Genomic DNA, 6000 nt, shown 5'->3' with positions numbered 1-6000 from the left:
AAACAATAAAGTCTGATGCACCATGACTCCAGCAAGATATGCTTTGAAAGTTATGCACATTTCATTTCGCTGCCGCATATAGCCTGGCAGCATTGGTTGGTCTCACCCCTCCTCTCGTCAGCTACTTCTCAGTAGTGTATTCCGGGTACAGGTATTGAACCATTCAGTCCTGCCCTACTCGCGCTGGGATCAGTAGAGATGCCTCCTCACAGCGCTGTGTACAGCTACGATGCAAGACGCCAGCCCGGGATCCCATCCGGCATGTGTGGAGGAGGATGCTGCGTCACACGCATCCGCGTAAGCTCCGCCCACCGACGCGTTTCACGTCCTCATTGGACGTTTCATCAGGGTGTGTCCAAGCCTTCTACTAGCCCGTCCTTTGTATCCACCTTGACTCCACCCCCCTCTCACCGTTATCCTGTCGTTGACATCATCCTATATGGAAGCTCACGCTGAGGGGGAGGATTCCTGTGAATACCACCTGTTGCATTGTAATATTAGGCAATGGCTCTCATTCTCTTCTTTTTTGCATACAATAGTACATTTATATGGGCAGAGTCGGCATTAAGGCAGGTTATACTGAGGCCCACAGCCAGAAACAGAAATACTGATCTTCACATTACTGCTTATCCTTGTCATTTCTGTCCCCAATATACATGCAGACATATTTTCGATTGAAATCATGTTCAGATTTATTTAGGCAGTTCCTCAATCTCTCAGCTGCCTTCATGGCAGGCATATAAGACATATAATAAGTTCTGCTTGTATCTTCTTATCTTCCCTCATTCAAAGAGGCACACTTAAAGGCACAGTTCATGTTTGTGGCACAGTTCATGCACTGCGGATCCACTCACAGCTCATGCTCTACCCTTACATCTAGTTTGTCCCAGGACTTTCCTTGTTAAGGGACCACAATCAGGGGACTCATCCCTAAATATACCTATTGACTCTGAGGAAGGGGGATAGGTCCAATTCTGCATTGAGCCCACCCGGAGTCACACTTCCAAGTTTGAAGATCCACATGGCCTCTTTGCAGTAGAGGACCTCATCAAAATCTCCCCTCCAGAAATCTTCAAATTGTAAATTCCCCTAACTGAGGTCCCCTTCAGGCTATTTTGATGATGATCCCTATAATGGTCATAAATTATCCCTGTAGCCTTGCCACTTGTAATCTTACCGAAATGCTCCAACACCCTCTCTTTTAATGCTCTTTTAGTTTTACCTATGTACTTTAGGCCGCAAGGGCATTGTATCATATACACTACTTTTTTTGTGTCACAATTTATAAAGGATCTAATAGTATATTCCTTTTCTCCCCTGCAGTCAAAAAATACATTGGTACGGTCCACATAGGGACACATCTTACATTTCGAGCATTTAAACATCCCCATGGGTTTCCTCTGGTCAAGCCATGTAGAAGGATTTTTTTGTAGTTCACTATGTACCAAACAGTCCCTCAAATTCGGTGCCCGCCTTGCTGTTAGAAGTGGTCTTGGCCCTACAATTTTTGCAACCTCTTTATCCGAAGTCAAAATAGGCCAGAACTTATTGAGAAGTTCACGTAAGTTTGCCCAATGGGCTCCAAAGCCGGTTATAAGGCGCATATGTCCCTCCCCCACCGCCCTTCACGGCATCCCTCCGGGGGCCAGCAATTCTTGCCGGTCCTGGCTCCATGCCCTTTTTAGAGCATGGAGCCAGAGTTCAAGACCACTGTTAGAAGTGGTCTTGGCCCTACAATTTTTGCAACCTCTTTATCCGAAGTCAAAATAGGCCAGAACTTATTGAGAAGTTCACGTAAGTTTGCCCAATGGGCTCCAAAGCCGGTTATAAGGCGCATATGTCCCTCCCCCACCGCCCTTCACGGCATCCCTCCGGGGGCCAGCAATTCTTGCCGGTCCTGGCTCCATGCCCTTTTTAGAGCTTTACGTAACACTTTCGTAAACCTACTGCTGGTAACACGGTTTTGCATGCTGGAAGTCATCATCCACAGTCCTTAAAGAGGGGAATCCCATATGGACAATTCCTCCGTCTTAGGAGGAACTGTGGGAGAGATGATGACTTCAGACAGGAGGCCCGAATGATGTATCAGAGATTCCGAGAACGTGGATATACACACTCGGTGTTACGTAAAGCTCTAAAAAGGGCATGGAGCCAGGACCGGCAAGAATTGCTGGCCCCCGGAGGGATGCCGTGAAGGGCGGTGGGGGAGGGACATATGCGCCTTATAACCGGCTTTGGAGCCCATTGGGCAAACTTACGTGAACTTCTCAATAAGTTCTGGCCTATTTTGACTTCGGATAAAGAGGTTGCAAAAATTGTAGGGCCAAGACCACTTCTAACAGTGGTCTTGAACTCTGGCTCCATGCTCTAAAAAGGGCATGGAGCCAGGACCGGCAAGAATTGCTGGCCCCCGGAGGGATGCCGTGAAGGGCGGTGGGGGAGGGACATATGCGCCTTATAACCGGCTTTGGAGCCCATTGGGCAAACTTACGTGAACTTCTCAATAAGTTCTGGCCTATTTTGACTTCGGATAAAGAGGTTGCAAAAATTGTAGGGCCAAGACCACTTCTAACAGCAAGGCGGGCACCGAATTTGAGGGACTGTTTGGTACATAGTGAACTACAAAAAAATCCTTCTACATGGCTTGACCAGAGGAAACCCATGGGGATGTTTAAATGCTCGAAATGTAAGATGTGTCCCTATGTGGACCGTACCAATGTATTTTTTGACTGCAGGGGAGAAAAGGAATATACTATTAGATCCTTTATAAATTGTGACACAAAAAAAGTAGTGTATATGATACAATGCCCTTGCGGCCTAAAGTACATAGGTAAAACTAAAAGAGCATTAAAAGAGAGGGTGTTGGAGCATTTCGGTAAGATTACAAGTGGCAAGGCTACAGGGATAATTTATGACCATTATAGGGATCATCATCAAAATAGCCTGAAGGGGACCTCAGTTAGGGGAATTTACAATTTGAAGATTTCTGGGAGGAGGGGAGATTTTGATGAGGTCCTCTACTGCAAAGAGGCCATGTGGATCTTCAAACTTGGAAGTGTGACTCCGGGTGGGCTCAATGCAGAATTGGACCTATCCCCCTTCCTCAGAGTCAATAGGTATATTTAGGGATGAGTCCCCTGATTGTGGTCCCTTAACAAGGAAAGTCCTGGGACAAACTAGATGTAAGGGTAGAGCATGAGCTGTGAGTGGATCCGCAGTGCATGAACTGTGCCACAAACATGAACTGTGCCTTTAAGTGTGCCTCTTTGAATGAGGGAAGATAAGAAGATACAAGCAGAACTTATTATATGTCTTATATGCCTGCCATGAAGGCAGCTGAGAGATTGAGGAACTGCCTAAATAAATCTGAACATGATTTCAATCGAAAATATGTCTGCATGTATATTGGGGACAGAAATGACAAGGATAAGCAGTAATGTGAAGATCAGTATTTCTGTTTCTGGCTGTGGGCCTCAGTATAACCTGCCTTAATGCCGACTCTGCCCATATAAATGTACTATTGTATGCAAAAAAGAAGAGAATGAGAGCCATTGCCTAATATTACAATGCAACAGGTGGTATTCACAGGAATCCTCCCCCCTCAGCGTGAGCTTCCATATAGGATGATGTCAACGACAGGATAACGGTGAGAGGGGGGTGGAGTCAAGGTGGATACAAAGGACGGGCTAGTAGAAGGCTTGGACACACCCTGATGAAACGTCCAATGAGGACGTGAAACGCGTCGGTGGGCGGAGCTTACGCGGATGCGTGTGACGCAGCATCCTCCTCCACACATGCCGGATGGGATCCCGGGCTGGCGTCTTGCATCGTAGCTGTACACAGCGCTGTGAGAAGTCCTTTTTATGGACAGCCCGTCCAAATGTGTCCGGTGGGTGGAAGATTACAGAATTTTGGGGACATCTGGACAAAGAACATCCAAAACCGATGGGTAATAGATACAATTACTCAGGGACACCATTGGAAATTTACAACACATCCACCAAACATCTTCAAACCGACAAGCATTCCAAACAATATGGAGAAGAAATTGATACTACAAAAGTATGTACAAGAACTAATCACCAAGGAAGCCGTATGTGTAGTACCTACTGCAGAGAGGGGTCTAGGCGTTTATTCACCCCTATTTGTAGTGAAAAAGAAAACGGCTATATCACCCTGTATGCTGCTATAGCGTATAACATATACGCTATAGCAGCGTACAGGGTGATATAGCGGCTGGGAACGCAGAAAATCACCCGCGTTCCTAGCCTGTCGGCGGCTGTCGCCGAACCCGGAAGTAGCCGCCAGCAGGGACAGGACGATCGGAGCGGGGCTGCGATGGCACCATACAGCTTCAGGGGGCTGAGGGATGCCCCAGGTGAGTAAATATCATTTTTTTTCTGACTTAAGTATTCCTTTAAGACCAGTGTTGGATCTCAGAAAACGAAATTCATTTATACATCTACAACGATTCAAAATGGAGACCTTACAAACCATCTTGCAAGTAGTAAGACCAGGAGATTGGGCAATCTCGATACACCTAGAGGATGCGTACCTCCATATATCTATACACCGACAGTACCAGAAACACCTTAGATTCTCGGTAGGGGATCTACACCTTCAATTCCGTTCACTTCCGTTTGGAATCTGTACAGCACCAAGGACATTTACAAAGGTGGTACTAGCACTGGTAGAGTTTCTGAGGCTCAAGGGCCTCAGGCTCTACCACTATCTGGACGATTTGTTATTACTACACCAAGACAAGAATCAGATTGTACAATACAAATACCTATTATTGTTACACCAGCTATAAACATTCGGTTGGAAAATAAATTCCAAGAAAAGTCGGATGGAACCCTCCCAAGACATTATATATCTAGGGGCACGTCTCCAGACCCAAATCAACACGGTCAGCCTGCCACAGGAAAAACAACAAAAAATAATTCAATTAGCATACAATATGAGATCATCTCCAGTTGTCATGGCCAGACAATGTCTCAGCTTACTGGGGACTCTAACTTCCACCATACCCATGGTCAAATGGGCACAATGGCACTCCAGGCTGTGGCAGATGGGCTTTCTATCCCAATGGAAGGGGAAAGACATGAAACAATCGATTCTGATTACTCAACCTATGAGAGACAGTTTGATCTGGTGGACAAAAATAGAAAAATTATCTACACCTCTGGACATCCAGCAGCCCTTAGGGACCATAGTTACTACAGACGCCAGCCAGAGAGACTGGGGGGCATGGCTTCAGGATCAATACATACAGGGTTTGTGGAAAAGATGCAACAACACGATTTCAGCCAACATATTGGAAATAAGAGCAGCGTATCAGGCATTAACCATTTTCCACGATCAACTGCTGGGCAAGAATGTTATACTTCAAATGGACAATCGTACGGCTGTAGCCTACATAAAAAAGCAGGGAGGTACTCGTTCGAAGACATTAATGAAAGAAGTAACTCCAATTTTTCAGATGGCAGAGGAGAGTTTCAACAGCCTGTCAGCAATTTATATACCAGGCAAAGAAAACACGACAGCAGACTTCCTAAGCAGATCAATCTACAACAACTACGAGTGGTCCCTGAACGATTAAATATTCCAAGTAATATGCAACCAGTTAAGTACCCCACAGGTGGACCTGATGGCAACCAAAATCAACCGCAAGTGTCACAGATACATATCGAGATACCAATCATCAACGGCGATCGCAACGCATGCCCTGACAACCCCATGGGAATTCCAGAGAGGGTATGTTTTTCCCCCGATACCAATAATTCATCGATTACTTTTAAGACTTTGTCAGGAGGAAGTAGTACTACTAGCGGTCATACCGTTCTGGCCCAAGAGGCCTTGGCTTCCCTTACTATGGGATCTAAAGGTTCAGGAACCATTACGTCTGCCAATCATACCGAATCTGCTGACACAAGGGCCAATCTGTCACCCCAACCCAGACAGATTAAAACTAGCAGTCTGGAAATTGAGAGGAGGAAG

Source organism: Hyperolius riggenbachi, chromosome 4, assembly GCF_040937935.1.
Source record: "Hyperolius riggenbachi isolate aHypRig1 chromosome 4, aHypRig1.pri, whole genome shotgun sequence".
Classification (NCBI taxonomy): domain Eukaryota; kingdom Metazoa; phylum Chordata; class Amphibia; order Anura; family Hyperoliidae; genus Hyperolius; species Hyperolius riggenbachi.
The sequence above is the reverse complement of the archived record's forward strand: the minus strand, read 5'-3'. Positions refer to the sequence as shown.